Source organism: Lithobates pipiens, unplaced genomic scaffold, assembly GCF_037356315.1.
Source record: "Lithobates pipiens isolate NorthernLeopardFrog02 unplaced genomic scaffold, aLitPip1_a1.2 Scaffold_22, whole genome shotgun sequence".
NCBI lineage: Eukaryota > Metazoa > Chordata > Amphibia > Anura > Ranidae > Lithobates > Lithobates pipiens.
The window spans coordinates 254,917,289-254,936,700 of record NW_027507784.1 but is presented as its reverse complement, the minus strand read 5'-3'; the positions used below and the strand labels follow the sequence as shown (position 1 = coordinate 254,936,700).

The following is a 19,412-nucleotide window of genomic DNA, read 5'->3' as shown; positions in this document are numbered from 1 at the left end:
TATGTCCAGCATTGTATAATGCTTAAAAAAGCAACCTAAGCTTCCCTCAAAAGCTTGCATCTTTAGAAACATTAATTGGCCATTAAATATTATGGACTAAAATCCAACATGGATGGAACAGAGCTCTTGAAATGCACTAGAGCTGAAATTATCATACTGAAAATTCTTAAAGTGTTGTGAATTTTAAAAGACAACTTTCTCCACAATTCCTTCAGCTACAAGGTAAGTCAGGGCATGTTTTCTTGTTCTTTTATTATTTGTTCAGAAGTGGTAAATATGTTGATGTACATACTTTGGGCACAGGTGCGCTTCAAGCTGACCAGTTACCAAAAAGCAAACAAACATTTATTATATTGCAGCTTATCATTTCTTAGATGTGATGGCTGCATTCATTTTCTTTTTTAGGCTTCCTTTCTTCTATTTTCATCTGGTGAACCAGTAGGTAAGTCTGTTGTTATTTCAAAAGCACAAGCTCTCAAGCAGAATGCTTCAGTTTACATGGATGAGACAAACCAGTGCTTAAAATGATCAGCATTTATTCATGTAAAACCTTTATCCAAAAATGAAAAAAACGAAAAAACATTTTTCTGTACATGCTTTTAAAGTAGATAGATATATTTGTTCCCTATGCCACCTTTCCTTGACAGCATAGTCAATTAGGCCATCCCAGGCCGCAAAGTGACATAATTAAAATGCCCCTCGTAAAAATAAACACTGCGACAGAATATATGACCATATGTACACTTTTGTACTGTGTGGTAGATTTTCCTATAATTAATTATAATAGTTAGTTATAATAGTTTTTATTATTGCACTTCTTAGCACTTTTAGTACATATATAAAACATAAAGCATTCTTCCAAAAAAATGTTAAAAGAAAACTAAAGGGCAGATTCTATTTTAATTATAACTTTATAGACAAACCTTTCAACAAAAAACAGACAAATGCCTTGTATGCTGATGCGGAACTGAGGGAGTTAAGACTGCCCACGCTCATCTGTCCTTCAACCTCGCTGGCAAAGAAGAGTTTGTCTATGTTGGCATATCACCTCTTCTATATTTTAAGTGCGTCCAAAAATAAAGCAAGGAAGTGAATGTGGTTGTTTAAGAACTTTCCAAAACATCCTCGCTATATCCTGATGTTGCTTAGATGAGTCCAAAGAATCTGACGAACACTGCAAGAGCAATAAGGATTTTTAGGGGCATTATGGTAGTGTAATGGAAACACATCTGCCCCCAAAAGTCCCTCATTTTCCCTGCGATATGCAGCCATGTAGAATTGGTTAGAAGTTGAAAGTTTGCAGTTTTGCTACAAAGGAAAAGGGTAAAGTTAGTAGAGTAATGCCCAAAATATATGTTTCTCCACACAACAAACCAAGCCAATAATTGAAAATGTTATATATGAATTTTTAAATACAATATACAGCAAATGCACTTTTTAAAGCATAACATTGCTAACATTTCAACAGGCTAACGGGGGGGTATTAAAACTGGAGTGTTCCAAATCTGGTGCAGCTCTGCATAGAAACCAATAAGCTTCCAGACTTTAGCCTAGGTTCACACTGCCTGCAGGAATGAAATTGTGCGAGTTCAGCTAAACTCGCACAATTTAATTCCCGCATGTCAGTCCCGACTTTGGGGGGTGATTTTAGAGACATCTGTTCGGGACCCCGAAGAAACTACTTTTGTTAATCAGTGCACCGATTCGGACGTGCCATTGCCAGCAATTGCTGCCGATTTGGCATGCGCTTTGATATGTCAAATCGCATGCCAAATCGCTCCAATGTGAACCAGGGCTTAATGTCAAAGCTTAATTGAATAAGCCGACGTTAGAAGCTGATTGGCTATCATGCTCAGCTACCTGATTGTGAGTGCTCAAGTTTTAGTAAATCTCTCCCACTGATAACATACTGTATAAATATGAACAAGTAACACCTTTTTACAGCAAACCTTATATTCATAATAATCGGCTAGTTGTCTATCGTTACATGAAAATCAAACTAGTCAAAGATGTTTTCTTGTGCCAATTTACGCATACAAATTCAGTCATATACATTTTGAGTGTGCATATCACTAGCTTATCTCTGCAGTGAAAATAAAAATAAAAGGGTATTGGACAACATTCTTCAAATACTCAATTACGGTATATACCTTAAAGTAGATCTGTTATTTAAAATAGAAATTCCTAAAAACCTCCCTGTGCCCCCTGCCATTCGCTGACGTCTGGGTCAGTACAGGACACTTTAGCCTCCAAAACTCTAATGCCCTGTACACACGGTCAGACATTCCGACAACAAAATCCGTCGGATTTTGGCACAAACTTGTCTTGTATACACACGGTGACACAAAGTTGTCAGAAAATCTGATCGTTCAGAAACGAGGTGACGTAAAACACGTACAACGGGACTATAAAGAGGCCAGTAGCCAATAGCTTCCGTCTCGTAATTTATTCTGAGCATTCGTGGCACTTTGTGCATCGAAATTGTCTACACGCGATCGGAATTTAAACGATCGGATTTTGTTGTCAGAAAATTTTAGAACAAGATCTCAAACTTTGTGTGTCGGAATTTCCTATGAAAAAAGTCGGATGGAGTCCACACACGATCGGAATTTCTGACAACCCAGTCCGACCGTGTGTGCAGGGCATTAGAGACAGTAAAGTTTGGACTCCCCAACCACCAAAGAGCTAAATATTAAGAGCTTTTTTTTCGCAGGGATTTTTTTCGACCTGCAGAGTGACTTTAAACAAACTTTTGTCCAGGTCATAGGCACGCCAACTGCTGCCCCCATGTTAAAGGAGATCAATAGTCGCATCATACACTTTCATGTTATAGCAATATAAATAATAGGTCGTTTTGACAATTCAATATAAACTTGCTTGAAAAGTCTCCTTCATGTTGTGAGTGCTGCCTGTATGCTGACCATCTCTTTTCACAATGTCCTGGTTTCCCTGCATGCTTTCCTGTACTGACTCCACCTCCTGATATTCCTCCTCTCAGCACCTCTGTAATTAAGAAGGCAGGCTCCGAATTCTAAGACACAGCAGTGCCTACTCACAGTGAATATGGCATAGTGAATAAGTGTCAAATAATTCAAAGAAGTAAATATATGGGCATTTTAAAAAAGTTTACAGGCTTCAAGATTGTTCAGATTAACTGGAATATTATTATTATTATTATTATTATTATTTTTATTATACAGGATTTATATAGTGCCAACAGTCTGTGTAGCACTTTACAACATGAGGCCGACAGCACAGTTACACTACAATTCAATACAAGAGCTTGTTAGAGTTTGGAATAGGCTATAAATAATTGAAATACAGTGTGGAAATGCACGTATGATTTTACATTTGATATACCAAAGATAAGCTTTAATGATCTTACATAAGTACCTTATGGATAGTATTGGATAATATTGCACAGCCTAAAACCTCATTATATATCTATATACAGTTGTGCTCAGAGGTTTACATACCCTGGTAGAATTTATGATTTCTTGGCCATTTTTCAGAGAATATGAATGATAACACAAAAACATTTTTCACTCATGGTTAGTGTTTGGCTGGAGCCATTTATTATCAATCAACTGTGTTTACTATTTTTAAATCATAATCACAACAGAAACTACCCAAATGATCAAAGGTTTACATGGTGATTTTGGCCTGATAACATGCACACAAGTTGACCTAAAGGGGTTTAAATTGCTATTAAAGGTAACCATTCTCACCTGTGATCTGTTTGCTTGTAATTACTTGTAAAGTGTGTGTGTGTATAAAAGGTCAATGAGTTTCTGGACTCCTGACAGACTCATGCATCTTTCATCCAGTGCTGCACTGATGTTTCTGGATCCTGAGTCTTAGGCCCCTTTCACACTGGGGCGCTCAGCGTGCTGGCAGTAAATATAGCGTCGCTTTACCGTACTTTTAGCGGCGCCGATTGGCCGCTAGCGGGGCAGTTTTAACCCCCGCTAGTGGCCGAAAAAGGGTTAAAACCGCCCACAAAGTGCCGCTGCAGCGGCGCTTTGCATGCGGGTTTGGAGCGCTGCCCCATTGTTTTCAATGGGAAGGGGCGCTGTAGGAAGGGGTAAATACACCGCTCCTACAGCACTCCAAAGATGCGGTTTGAAGGACTTTTTTGACCGTCCTGCAAGAGCACCGCTCTAGTGTGTAAGCCCTCAGAGCTTTCACATTGGAGTGCACTGAGTAGCTCTTTCAGGGTGCTTTGCAGACACTATTTTTAGCACTTTAGCGCCTGCAAAGTGCCTCAGTGTGAAAGGGGCCATAGGGAAAGCAAAAGAATTGTCAAAGGATCTGCGGGAAAAGGAAGTTGAACTGTATTAAACAGGAAAGGGATATAAAAAGATATCCAAGGAATTGAGCATGCCAATCAGCAGTGTTCAAACTCTAATTAAGAAGTGGAAAATGAGGGGTTCTGTTGAAACCAAACCACGGTCAGGTAGACCAACAAAAATTTACGCCACAACTGCCAAGACAATTGTTTGGGATGCAAAGAAAAACCCACAAATAACTTCAGGTGAAATACAGGACTCTGAAAAGATGTGGTACAGCTGTTTCGAGATGCAGAAAGAGGCACTTGAAGAAAGATGGGCTGCATGGTCGAGTCACCAGAAGAAATTCATTACTACACAAATGGCACAAAGTATCCCGCTTACAATACGCCAAACAGCACAGAGACCAGCCTCAAACCTTCTGCCACAAAGTAATTTGGAGTGATCAGACCAAAATTTAGCTTTTTGTCTACAACCATAAACGTTTCATTTGGAGAGGTGTCAGCAAGGCCTATGATGAAATGTACACCATTCCTACTGTGAAAGACAGAGGTGGATCGTTGATGTTTTGGGGATGTGTGAGCTACAAAGGCACAGGAAATTTGGTCAAAATTGATGGAAAGATGAATGCAGTATGTTTTCAAAAAATACTGGAGGAACATTGGCATTCATTAACCAGGAAGCTGCACATGGGACATACTTGGGCATTCAAACATGACAATGATCAAAAACACAAGGCTAAGTCACCCTGTCATTGGCTACAGCAGAATAAAGTGAAGACTCTGGAGTGGCCATCTCAGTCTCCTGACCTCAATATCATTGAGCTACTCTGGGGAGGTCTCAAAGGTGCAGTTCATGCAAGACAGCCCAATAATTTTCAGGAACTGGAGGCTATACCATCTGAGAAGATAAAGAGCCTCATCCAAAAATACCTCAAAAGACTTCAAAAAGCTGTCATTGATGTTAAAGGGGGCAATACACAGAATTAAGAACTGGGGTATGTAAACTTTTGATCAGGGTCATTTGGGTAGTTTCTGTTGTGATTATGATTTAAAAAGAGTAAACACAGTTGATTGATAATAAATGGCTTCAGCCAAACACTAACCATGAGTGAAAGAAACATTTTTGTGTTATCGTTCATATTCTCTGAAAAATGGCCAAGAAATCATAAATTCTGCCAGGGTTTGTAAATGTATGAGCACAATTATATATATATATATATATATATATATATATATATATATATATATATATATATATATATATATATAAAAGCGGTACATTGTTTTGCATAGAAATTTGGCGTTTTATATTGTAGGCCTGTAATTCTTAGTAATAACACACTTAAATCTGTTCAAGCAAGAGTTTAGTAGACATCCCGGGTATGATAAAGTTTGAAACACAAAATCATAAGTGATAATATAATAAATAACTATAAATAATTATAAAAAAAATAATATATTTATAATAAAATTAATTTCCTCACAATTCACCATCGCTCAATTCTGCAAGTGTTCTAAGTTATTATTGCTGTTCTCTAGCTGGTCTAAAACCCCTTTTGATCTAAAGGGATCCTTTTTGGTTGCTATGGACAATCTCAAGTTTATAGGCAGAAAAAAAAAGTATATATAATATAAAAGTGCATGCAAGGCACTGGACAGACTACTAGGGACAAAAAGGATGTGAAATGATTTCACACAGTAATGTAATCTGTACGATTACAGTGTACTGTATGTGTTATGTTTTGTGTACTTTTTGAATTGGCCGCTGGGCTCCACCCCATGTGTCGCAACGCTCGCAACTCCCGAGCCACACTGGGGACTACTGCCAGGGAGGTTAAAGTAAAACGAAAGGAAAAACTTTAATTTATTAAATTAATTACAATCCGTGTCCCCATTAAGGAGATCCGCCCTCTCTATTTGTTCTGTTTACTCTTATCATTGGCAATCAAAGTAAAAGAAAATCACAAACTTTGGGTTGTCCACATAAAAGTAATAGAGGGGAACTCTTCCAATGGGGACTAGAGGGTCCTACAGGAATTCTGTTCATTTGCAGGGATTTCCTCTTACTTCCTGTTTGGCTATGTGACAGGAAGTGAAGGGAAATCTCTTTAATGGGACACAGATGGTGAAAAATAAATTGAAAGGAGTTATAACCCTCCCTTGCTCAATCTAAAATGAAAGAAAATAAAGTTTTTCCCATAGTTCTACTTTAAGTAATCTTGTTCTGCAGGGATCTCCTCTTACTTCCTGTTTGGCTAAGGGACAGGAAGTGAATGGAAACCTCTGCAATAGGACACAGAGGGCGGGAAAAGAAATCTGACAGGGTGCATAAAAAATAAAGTTTTGCCTATATGGGTAGTTCTACTTTAACATAATCGGTCTACAGTTGATACAGCATGGATATATACAGTATATTTATTATTCTGTTGATTCATTAACACTAGGGGATGTTAGTTTTCAGCAACTGGGTATAAGGTGTACTGTTCTCTGTTAGTGCAGGGATTAAACTTTATTTATAGGTTCCGTTTATTAGCCATGTTTGTAACTTGTGCTTCATCCGTTGTATTTAAATGGTGCTTGAGCTAAATGCACCCAAGAGCTCAGTGAAGCAGTAAAATCACTTTGTACTGTACTAAAATAAACAGGGTCTTCAGCACTGGCTCACATTGATTCTTCAACCCTCCATCTCCCACAGATGTTCCAAAGAACCAATGATGCCTCTTTAATCCTCTGACTCTCTCCGGTAGTTGTCTTTTGTAGTCCATGGTGAATAATAACATGAATTTTGTATAATGTATAAAATAAAAGATTGCTGTACTTCTTACATACACATCATAATATGTATTGCTGTGCACTGAAACCATGAAACAGAAAATTATTCTATATTTTTTTTTAAAGATGAAATCCCTTTAAATTAAGCTCACCAAAAGTTTCTTTAGCACACAAATGGTGTGGAAAATAAACCATACATTATAAATTCCATAACAAATTCTAAAAAACTGAATTAGGGTCTGGCAAAGTCTGCAAAAGAAAAAGCATTTCAGTAGAACAGAGATGTTAATTGCTACGTGCTGCTGGGTCTTGGGAGAGTGCCAGCTGTCAGGATACATTGACAACATACCCACATATTGGTGGCAAGAGGTCAGCTAAAGATACAGTGCCACAGGTATGCAGAAGTAAAGTACACATTGTACCAAATGTTGGTTCACCACATTCTACTGCTATTGACAAGATCCCTGACTCTTAGACAAGAAAATTCCAGCATGATTGGCCTTTTTAAACAGAATACTGTTACCCAAATGCCCAAATGTATGTGTGATTTTCAGACATCTGCAAAAAAGAATGAAATTAAATTATTTAGGCATTTTATAATGATGTACACACACTACATTATAGCAAAAGGCTGTGTTTTTAAATGCAGTTCAGATAGCAAGACTGTATACCAGTGGTAGGCAACCTCGGCACTCCAGTTGTGGTGAAACTAAAAATGCCATCATGCCTCTGTGAGTCATGCCTGTGATTTCAGGGTCTTGCATTGTCTCATGGGACTTGCAGTTTCACCATAGCTGGAGGGCCGAGGTCACCTACCCCTGCTGTATACTAACATCAGTAATACTTGTAGCAAGTGTTTATAGAAACAGATCAAAGAATTGGTTTAATTTCCTCCTAAAAAGTGATGTTATATGTATCAAACAATTAGCCTGTATTACCAAGGGTAAAATCAGTTTGCATGTGTTTTATTTAAAGTGATTGTAAACCCCCCCCCCCCTTTAAAAAAATAAAAATAACAAACATGCTTATACTTACCGTCTCTGTGCTGGTGCTCCAAGCCCATCCTCTTAATCAGGTTCCCCAATGGAAAGCTGCTTTCCATGAGGGCACGCGTGTGGGCTCACTCCCGAGTCCTGCTTCTGCGTCCATTGACATAGACAGCGGGACTCGGCCCCGCCCCCTGCTCCCTGTGTTACTGTTTTTGCTTTACAACAGCAGGAGCTAGTGGGGGAGAATGATAGCGGCGGGAGCAGCTGCACTCATGTACGCAGCTAGATCGGATCGGGCTCAGTTAAGAAAAAAGGGAGGTCAGGCGGCAGCTGCAGCACAGTAGGTTTTTCCCCTTAATGCATTCTATGCATTAAGGTGAAAAACCTTAAGGCTTTTCAAACACTTTAAGCATGTTTTTAAGGGTTTTTTAAGCTTTAATTTTTATTAAAGCTGATTCACTCAAATTGTTATACTCCAATTACATCATAGGCTTAATTTTTATAATGCACTTCATGAGATCTAACCACTCAATGACAATAAACCATTAGAGGAAGGGATAGGGGGATTTTAACAGTGCAATAGAATCAGATCATGATGAGAGAGAATTGTAAACCAAAGTATAAAAAATTTCATTTTTAATAAGTTTAAAGTTAAAAGAGCACATAAATATGTAAAACTTATATACACATAGTGAGACATTAAAAAGAGAGGCCACTAGTGAACTAGTAAAAAAAGATTTGCTTTTTTTTTTTTTTTTAAACTGGTAGTTGTACTCCGTCATAGTTTTACAATATAATACAAAAACTTATAAATAAAAATTATTTTAACTTAACATTTACTTTAATTTATTTCCTACATACTCTTAACAATATACATACTCATTACTGTTACTTACCTGTTTTTTACAGAATGACATCCTGCTGATATCATTTAGCAGGCTGCTTGAGATCTAGCCCTCCCCTCTATGCCTATTTCTTTTTGGTTTTAAAGTAAAGCCCCTCTTGGCATTTTTTATTGGTGTTTATTACCATTAATTCTGATTCCCCTTCAATTTCTCTATTTATATGTATAGCTTGGCCTTTATGTGTCCTCTGTGACTACTTGAGGATCCCTTTTCTGGGGTTAATAGTTCAGTCCCAAATTTTTAGTGGTGGCGGTCTGGGGTGTATTCCCTTGCGGGGTAAGCAGGGCTTTCTGTAATGCCCTACATATGCTCTGATTTCTATATGCAATGTAATGATTTATTTGGATTTATGCTCATTGTATTATATTTCTTTCATACTTGTAGTTTTTCTTGAAATTACCGACGTACTTTGCACATCCCCTGAAGAAGCATCTCAGCAAAACATGTCAGAAAATGTGAATTGGCTTTGTTTTCGTAAACTGACCTGCTTGTTATGACGGCCATATGTATGAATTTGTACCTACGTCTTTATTGAGATACATATTTTTATGTGCTCTTTTAACTTTAAACTTATTAAAAATTAAATTTTTTATACTTTAGTTTACAATTCTGTCTCGTCATTATGTGATTCTATTGCACCGTTAAAATCCCCTTATCCCTTCCTCATTTGATACACTATTTTTATGGGATGTGGTGCTAACCTCAATGGGTGCTTCACCATTAATCGGACATAACTTTTTTGAATAAACCATTAGACTTACAGCTACACAGATATTTCAAATTTAGTAGCTCAGTCATGCTACTAAAATCACCAGTGATTATTTGCTGTAATGAGTTATAATAACTGATTGCTGAATACTATGAATAAATGGCTATTAAATGATGTTTGTGTAGCTTACACCATAAGGAATCATTTGTCTTATCTAGTTAGGAAGAAAATGCTACTCCCAGCATTTAATCACTAGTGTACTTAGTAGCATGACTTTGTTACTAAAACTCCCATGTGCCATGTACATACAGCCTAATGGTGTGGCTGTTAACAAGTGGTTAAAGTAGAAAAAGCATTATATCACTCATTTAACTTAGTCCTAAATGAGTGGCTAAACCCTTACCACCAAACACAAGTAGCATTTATTATGAATGTAGAAGACACTAGTGGCCTCTCTTAACAAAAGGCAGATTAGAAATCTTGACTATGATTGCTCTTATGTATAAGGTTGGTCAGTCTATGAATCAAGAAGGATCAAACTAGTTACAAAAGGTGGAAAACACTGTGCTAAACCTATTGGAAACTTTGGCTGTCGGTCCTTTCTGGTCCTGCAATTTGGAGTTGCCTATTACCACACCCAGCGTGATATCTCCAGGAGGATTTTAAGCTCATTTGACCCACTACCGTAAGGTATGTGTGTCCACCACAGCTGGTAAGAGTACCTTATCGATTTCACCTTATCCCTTGAAGTGTCCATATACATGTCAACTGGTCTACTTGGACCACACATCAGCCAGCCCATTTGGGAGTGGAGTCATTAGAACTTTTCCCAGTTCCCATGCTCTCATCATATGGACTATGTTCTATATTTCACTGTGTTTCACTAGCACAACCATTGCTTTTCATTGTTTTATTTCACATTATTGCAACTTTGTGCCTCGATTGATTTATTACTACTGTACGAGTACTAGCTCTATTTGTATTTATTTATCATTGGTCATCCGATTTCATGTTTCCATTTATATTGTTATATGTTTGAGCACTACACATTTTTTTCATAGGAATCAAGAAGGCCTAACACTTCATTCTTGACTGTGTTCTAGCTACAGTAAGGGATCTCTACTAAAACAATGACCACATCCTGCTGTGACTTAATTGAGCCAATGTAGAACCCTGCATTTCTACATACAGTATCCCCCAATATTGCTAGCACTAGGTACATAAATATACTTCCAGTTTTCGACATGAAAAAAGCCTCTTGTTTTGCAACAACTTAATACACCTAATGCAAAAGTAATTTAAAAAGTTAGGTGAATGCTCCACTAGGAACAAATATATAATGTGGATACGTAACGTAGAAATTTTTAGTTTGTTGTTCATGCTCAACTGTGCTGAAGAGTATATCTTGAAGAACAAAGAATCCTTGTACTGTCCTAAAATCCAGAATCTACTGGGACAGCCCAGGGTTCTAGTGACTAAGGGAAGGGACCAAAATGGTAATTGGAATTCAGCCAGGAATGCTAGCAAGTATACTTATGCAATCCTGATATTCAATCCATGAGCATTGAAGCATGTACGTGCTTAAAAAACATGAGACATATTCTTTATTAAGCTTCAATAAATCATGTTGGCAACATAAATAATAATGTTCCATATTGATTGCTTTAGTTGACTTTAAAGTACGTGTTTTACAGACTTCCAGGTGGAAGAACAAGTTAGGAACATCCTGAAAGAGCTACACCTATTAGAACATATGTGATTACGTGACCAGAACAGGGAAAACAAAAGTGCATTTAAAAATATACAACTATATAAAGTTATTAAATAAGGGATACAATTTTTCTATAACATGACCTATCATGTTTCATATCTTAAATTAAACTTATCAAAGTTCTGATCACATTTTCATCCAACAGATACAATGAATAAAGACCTAGACATACTGTAAATGGGTCAGATGGTATAGGGTGATTTTCAAACATATTTCTTGAGCCGAGACCCTTAACCCTAAATGTCTGCAAAGAGGTAACTGTATATAACTACTAGTGCAAATGCATCTGAAGACCCTCACTGCTTCATAATATTTTAAAGTATTGTGGGTTGAGTCAACCTCAAGTTTCTTGTATACTTCATATTTTGGATACTTAAAAAATAAAATAAAAAATAAACTTGTGGCCATGTTAGGTACAGAAACCAAAAATAACACATTAATTTGTGGCCAAGGTGAATACAGAAACTTAAAGAAATGTAGAGAAATCCAGCCCCTAAACATACTGTAGAATAGTTTGTCCTTTCAGAAATGTATGTTCCATCAGGTGAAACAGGGTCTGCATATGACAGACTGTAAAAATGAAAGGAATCAAGCTGGATGGGATGCACAAATTCCATATAGTACAGTTCAACCCTGTCACAGAACAGCCTAATGCCGCGTACACACGAGCGGACTGTATGGCATACTTAGTTCGTCATACAATCCGATGGACAGTCCGTCGTACTTTCCACTGAACGGACTTGACCACACACGGATGCACAAACAGTCCGTCGAAAGCTTGCGCGATGACGTGTACAGCACGTACGACGGGACTAGAAATAGGAAGTCCAAGACACAGCAAAGCACCCTTCCGCCGTGTAAATCCTTTCTGGGCATGCGCCATTCTTAGTCCGTCGAACTAGCATACTGACGACCGTATTGTCCGCTGAAACCAAAGTACGACGGACAGAATTTAGAAAAAAACGAAATACTTAGTACGCCGGACTGCACGCTGAAAAAGTCCGCTGAAGCCCACACACGAGCGGATTGTCCGCTGAAATGTGTTTCGACGGACTAAGTACGCCATACAGTCCGTCTGTGTACGCGGCATAAGATATTGCAAAAGCAATGTACCTTAATTATGCAACCCTCTTTGATCATTGGTCTTTGAAGCTCAAAATTCCAGATGTATAAAATATAATAAAATGCATTCTAAATTATATAATAAATTACTTTATTATGTTATTTCTTAATCGTTAATTACTCTGAAAGCTTTACACTTCCCTAAATATTGAACATCATTTACTTTAAATCTTACAATTAAAGAACAATGTTTCCTAGTTTTTATTGTTTGATTTGGGATAACGTTTTTCAAATCTACATTCAGATGCAATGAGTACTTGGTGGGATATTTAAACAGCGAAATCTCAATTTCAAACAGAGAACGTGGAAACGATGCTAGACTACATTGGGTGTGTACAGCAAAACTATCCAAGAAATCTAAAAAACTGTCACATGGTTTAACTCTGTAGCCAAAACTGTAATTCCAGTGATGCATAGACTAAACTTTTAAAAAACAACAAAAAACAAAGAAGAGAGCAGCGCCATCTAAGTGCAGCGTAAAAAAAAAACATTTCATATACAGACGATTTTAAACTGACAAGATTGTAGAGATTACAGCGCATGTAAAATGGTATAAGAAGTTCATGCACTCCTGGGGGAAGGCGGTTGGCTCGCAGGTGGAGAAGCAGCTGATGTTCCTGGCTGCGCTGGTGGCTCCAAACACTTCCTGGTTCTCAGATTTGGCTCAGGGGGCGGCTGGACACGTCACTTCCGGATGGTGAGAGAGTGGGGAGGAGCGCGTGTTCGGAGCATGCGTGCTCTTCATCAGGTATTTATATTAAAATGTTTTTATCACCCTGCACTTAGATGGCGCTGCTCTCTTTTTTGTTTTTTTTACTGTCTACAGACCCCCTTCTAGCTTGTTATGAGCCGGCAGCCATCCAGAGTAGGGCTGAAACAACTAATCGATTAATTAACAACTAATCGATTATGAAATTAATCGATTACTATTTTCATAGTCGATTAATCGGCCAGTAACAAAATGGGGTTAAAGTTAATGAGTCTGATGATATTTACTAGATTGACCCTTTAATAGTATATCTCTCCTCTAATAGTATATACAGTATATCTCTCCTCTAATGGTATATACACTATATCATTCCTCAAATAGTATATACAGTATATCTCTCCTCTAATAGTTTATACAGTATATCTCCTCCTACAGTTTATACAGTATATCCCCTCTAATAGTATATGCAGTATATATCCCCTCTAATAGTATATACATTATATCTCTCCTCTGATAGTATATACAGTATATAGCCTCTAATAGTATATACAGTATATCTCTTCTAATAGTATATACAGTATATCTCTCCTCTAATAGTATATAGCCTCTAATAGTATATCTCTTCTAATAGTACCGGTATATACAGTATCTCTCTCCTCTAATAGTATATATAGTATATATCCCCTCTAAAATATACAGTATATCTCTTCTGTCTATTATTCTGAGTGGATTAGGTATTTTGCTCCCTAACCATATAGTTGGTTATTTATATTTACTACTGCATAGAGATATTTAAGAATAAATTGCCTTTTTTTTAAACTTTATATATTAACTAAATTATACACCACACTTTTTTTTTAAGGTCATTAACCAATTAATCGAAACAATAATCGGCCAACTAATTGATTATGAAAATAATCGTTAGTTGCAGCCCTAATCCAGAGTCAGCCCTTCTGTGACAATCAACACACCTCTTGCTGCATTTGAACTCTCATGCATGGGTTCCTCACTATAGAGAGTAGATTAATCACCCATTTCTCTCTATTTTAGTTGACAGAGCACACATGAACTTTTGTATACAATATTTCTCTGCTTGAACTTTTAAAAAAAAGAGCATTTGTCAAAAAATAAATAAAAACAGTTAAATGTGTGTAGCCCACAGATTTATAGACAAGAACTACAGAAGATGACTGTCCTCTCTGAGAAATACAGACAGCTTGTGTGCACAGCACCTCAATTTGGCAGCTCTGCTATCCTCATTTGAATCTATAGCTATCCTAGTACACTCTTAACTCTGGAACAGTCCAGCATGACACAGCTCAGCAAAAGATCCCTTGCGTCTCACCTAATATGAGACAGTACATCAAAAGTAAGTACAGTAGAAGCAAACCTTGGTGTAGAAGAAGTTCTTACATTCTGCTCAAAATGGTCTCAGATTCGCCTGCATAGATGAAACGATGCAGCTCTCATCCAAAGACTCCAAGTAGTCTGTTTTCTCAGTCACAAACCAGCAACCAATTTGTCAGATGCCACATCTAGCTCTCTCCAGGGCAGTCTAATCCTAGAAAAACAGAGAGCAACAATGAAGGAAATCAATAAGTCTAATTCAAAAACTCACGCTGAAGTGTTAAATCAAAAGTAAATGCAAAGTGAAAAACTGCAACTGCAGCTGCTGCACAAAGGTGCTAAAACCTTAAAGCAATAATAATATAAAACAGTGCTGACAGCCTATATCAAACAGTATACATCCTAATAGATGACTTGTACATTAATATAATTTTGGCATAAAAAAATAATTCTGAAAAGTGCTTGGTGCTTTTGTAAAAGTTGCAAAGCGATCCAAAACCTTTGAACGGGTGAGGTGACTACCCCTTCGGTGACCCCACTCACCAGAAATATTAGATCCTCAGCATCGCAGTCTGGGATCAAAAAATAGCCTGGTCATTAAAGGGGTAAATCCCTACGTTCCTTAAGGGGTTAAGGTCATCACGGAGGACAAGGGAGTACTCTTTACATCTAGAGGAAAAGAGGTTTAATCTCCAACTATGGAAAGGTTTCTTCACAGTATGAGCAGTGAAAATGTGGAATAGACTCCCTCCAGGGGTGGTTCTGGTCAGCTCAGTAGATTGCTTTAAAAAAAGGCCTGGATTATTTCCTAAATGTACATAATATAACTGGGCACTAACATTTCTAGGCAAAGGTGATCCAGGGAATATACACTTGCCTCTCAGGGGAACAGGAAGGAATTTCTTCACTTGCCTGAGCAAATTGGATCGTGCTTTGTTTTTTTTTTGTTTTTTTTCCATCCTCTGGATCAACAGTGGGGTATAGGATTATGTTTATAGGATTATTTGATATTTTGTTTTATTATTATTGGTTGAGCTAGATGGATTTGTGTCTTTTTTTAACCAGACTATTCAACATTCTAAAGGCGACCTTATTCTTTAAGCCAAAATCGTACATAGCATCCTTAAACTATATGTGAACCATCACCTGGCAAAACAACCAATTCAGTTTATATAAAAAATTGTAAATACCACCATTTTATATTAAAAAAAGGAGAAAAAGGTAAGTATAACCTCTGTTCTCAGCTGAATAAGAGATGTGGGTGGAGATTGCAGGGGAGCGGGTCGTTTGAGGCGGAGAAATAGCAATAAACTGATCTTCCCAGTGAAGGGGGCATGTCAGCACAAGTCTTGCCCATTGAAGGGTAGACCAGCTGTGCTCCCAAGACAGACAGAAAACTGATCACACTGGGGTGGATGTACTTCTTTGAATAGTTGTCAGTTTAAAATAGGAAAGCAGGGGGACTGGCAGGATCACCAGGTATTTTGCACAAAGTAATAAATACAAAGAGAAAATTATACTATTTAACACAAGTAGGGTGATACAACATACACATACCAGGAATATGACATGTTGGGCTAACAAACACTTTAACCTGAACAGCTGTCAACCATTGATTTTCCCACCACAATTCAAATTACATAATCACCACCTATAACTTGTACTGGGACATGCCATTTGAGCAGCATACCGTATATACTCGAGTATAGGCCAACCCGAATATAAGCTGAGGCACCTAATTTTACCACAAAAAAATGTGGAAAAGTATTGACTTGAGTGTAAGCCTAGGGTGGGAAAATGCAGCAGCTACTGGGTAAACAATGTCCATCTGCAGCCTTACTGTGCCCATTTGCAGCCTCACTGTGCCCATCTGCAGCCTCACTGTGCCCATATGCAGCCGTACCTTTGATTACTAAAACAGCATGTGTCTGCTGTGTTGTGCAGTCTGTTCAGCCACTGTAACAAAGCCCCACCTCCTCCACGTCTGTGATAGGCGGAACACTGATACAGTTTCCCAGCATTGTATCAGTGTTCCTCTATCATGGTCGAGGAGGAGGCGGGGCTTTGTTACAATAGACAGCCGAACAGACTGCATAACACAGTGGGAGACACTCGAGTAAAAGCTGAGGGGGGTTTTTCAGCCTAAAAAAAGGCTTAGCCCTTCTACACACGGTCGGACATTCCGATGGACAATGTCCGATAGGACCGTGTTGTCGGATAATCCGACAGTGTGTGGGCTCCATCGGACTGTTTCCGTCGGATACTCCGATGGACCAAGTTTTACAGATTGCCTATAAAATTTTCCGACAACATGATCCGATCTGACTTTGTCCGATCATGTGTAGAGAATTCCGATCGGACAAAGTGGCACGTATGCTCAGATCAAATTCCTAGACCAAAGCTATTGGCTACTACGTAGTCCCATCCTAACGAAATAACGTCATCACGTTAAGTACGATCGGATTTTCTGACAACTTTGTCCGACTGTGTGTATGCAACAGTTTCGGACAAAATCCGTTGGACAAAATCCGACGGATTTGGTTGTCGGAATGTCCGACCGTGTGTACAAGGGCTTATACTCAAGTCTATATGGTACCATTTACTTATAGAGGCTGAATTACTAAAAGCAAATAGGCTGTTCACTTTGCAAGGGAAGTCTCAATTTGCAAGGGAATTTTCCCAGAGCTTTTTCTTGCACATGACTGGATGGTAGAAGTGAGCAGAGCTTTATCTCATTCACTAAGCTCAGGGGCAAATTCAAAGCAAAGTAGAACTTCCTTTGCAAATGGAGCAATCTTTTTTGGTAAATCACCCCTATGGTGTCACCTTATGTGTAAACTCTGCTTTTCAGAGACCTAGAATCACCACAACAATGAGTGGGTGTTTCCACTCCTGCTATATAGATAAAACATTATATGGTAGTTAGTCTCAACCTTTAGGCCCCTTTCACACTGGGGCGGTTTTCAGGCGTTACAGCGCTAAAAATAGCGCCTGTGTAGCGCCTGAAAAAACCGGCCCCTTTCACTCCAGTGTGAAAGCCGGAGGGCTTTCACACTGAAGCGGTGCGCTGGCAGGACGGTGAAAAAAGTCCTGCTAGCTATCTTTGGAGCGGTGAAGGAGCGGTGAAATCAATAGGACAGCGCGGCAATACTGCCGGCAAAGCGCCGCTGCAGCGGCGCTTTGCGGGCGGTTTTAACCCTTTTTCGGCCGCTAGCGGGGGTTAAAACCACCCCGCTAGCCCCCGCAGACCGCCGCTAAAACAACGGTAAAGCGCCGCTAAAAATAGCGGCGCTTTACCGCCGACGGACGCGCCGCCCCAGTGTGAAAGGGGCCTTAAGGTCTTACATTACAATGGTTTGTTTAGAATTGTTAAATCTTATCAGGACAAGTTACCCTATATGGAAATATCTAAGCCTTGTGTTTACTGTAGCTTCAATAGTATCGAAATGTGAAAAACTGGTTTCCATATCCCCAGGTGATAAACCATGAATAAGCCTTCACATTTAGAGTCTTATAGTCCCCTGATGCAAGTAATATTTCTAATCATTCTACCATAATTATATAAAGGCAATGCAAACGAACAAGAATATCATCTATCCCCAGCCCATTAACGACGGTCAAATTAAACCCAGACTTTCCACCAGGAATGTCCACACACTTTTTAGCCCCAGACTGGACACCAGCACAAGCCCATGCATGTAACTTTTTCTCCATGGGTAAAATTCAAGCTGCTTCAGACATTGCAGCAAAATTGGAGAAGCCCTTTCTCCCCCAATGGCCATACATTCAAATATCCCACTTCCTCCAATCATTAAACAAAGACCAAAATTGCTCCCGTGAACAAACACCCTTCGAAAAACTATGTTCCCAACAATCCCCACAACGACACCTGATAGCCTACACGCATACCCTTCTCTTTGATCATATGAACCCTAGTGACTATGCCGCATGTAAACGCTGGGAAGAGGACTTAAATTTCTCCCTGACAGACGATCAATGGGAAAAAATCTTCCTAACCACCCACAAGGGCACATTAAATGTTAGCTCACAAGAGAACAATTATAAAATACAAACCAGGTGGTACCACACACCAGCGAAATTAAGCAAAATATATCCAGCCACACAAGACAAATGCTGGAGATGCCTCTCCAGCACAGGAACATTCCTACACATTTGGTGGTCCTGCCCCCTGATAGTTCCCTTCTGGACAGAAGTTTGTAAAATTACCACACAGGTCACTACATATGCCATTGAACCTTCTCCCGCTCAGTGTTTACTACACCATTCTCCCAGAACACATAACACCTATCACAAATCCTTAACCATGTTCATGCTAAACGCAGCCAAACAATGCATCCCGACCAAATGGAACTCTACCCGGGTACCCACAATCAAAGAATGGCTCTGCAGAGTTAATAAATCGGCAGAGATGGAAGAACTGATACACATTGCCCGTGACACACCATCGAAATTCAGCACAAAATGGGCCTGTTGGATCCACTTCAAATCCACCCCAACTTACGCTAACATCCTTAAAGACCCATCTTGACCCCCGAACGAATAGAGTGAACAAAAAGACATTCTACTTCATTTAAGAACATAAAGCTCTCTCCTGACAACATTGGTGGCTAATTAATCCAACCCCGGGAGGCGAGCTCACCCTCCCCTCACCTTTTCCCTTTCGTTTCCTTCTTCTCCCCCACTCTCTTTATCCCTTTAGCTACCCTTTCCCACCCCCCCCCCTGCCCCCTTTGTAATGTCCACCCTCTTCCAAACATATGATCCCCGTACACTATA

The 19,412-nt window shown here is 38.9% G+C and overlaps 1 long non-coding RNA gene across 4 annotated transcripts in view; it reads right to left on the bottom strand.

Moving 5' to 3' along the window:
* Positions 1–519: 519 nt before the first annotated feature.
* LOC143924578 (uncharacterized) overlaps positions 520–19,412 on the bottom strand; it is a 175,192-nt gene continuing 156,299 nt past the window's right edge. Inside the window, exons 4-5 of one of the 4 annotated variants that reach the window (XR_013261892.1) lie at positions 14,659–14,829; positions 520–1,308 (exon numbers count right to left, since the gene is read on the bottom strand). This is a non-coding gene — a long non-coding RNA (uncharacterized LOC143924578). Of the gene's footprint in view, positions 1,309–5,569; positions 7,622–14,658; positions 14,830–19,412 lie in introns of those variants that run through there. The other 3 variants (XR_013261893.1, XR_013261894.1, XR_013261895.1) reach the window with 3 other exon arrangements.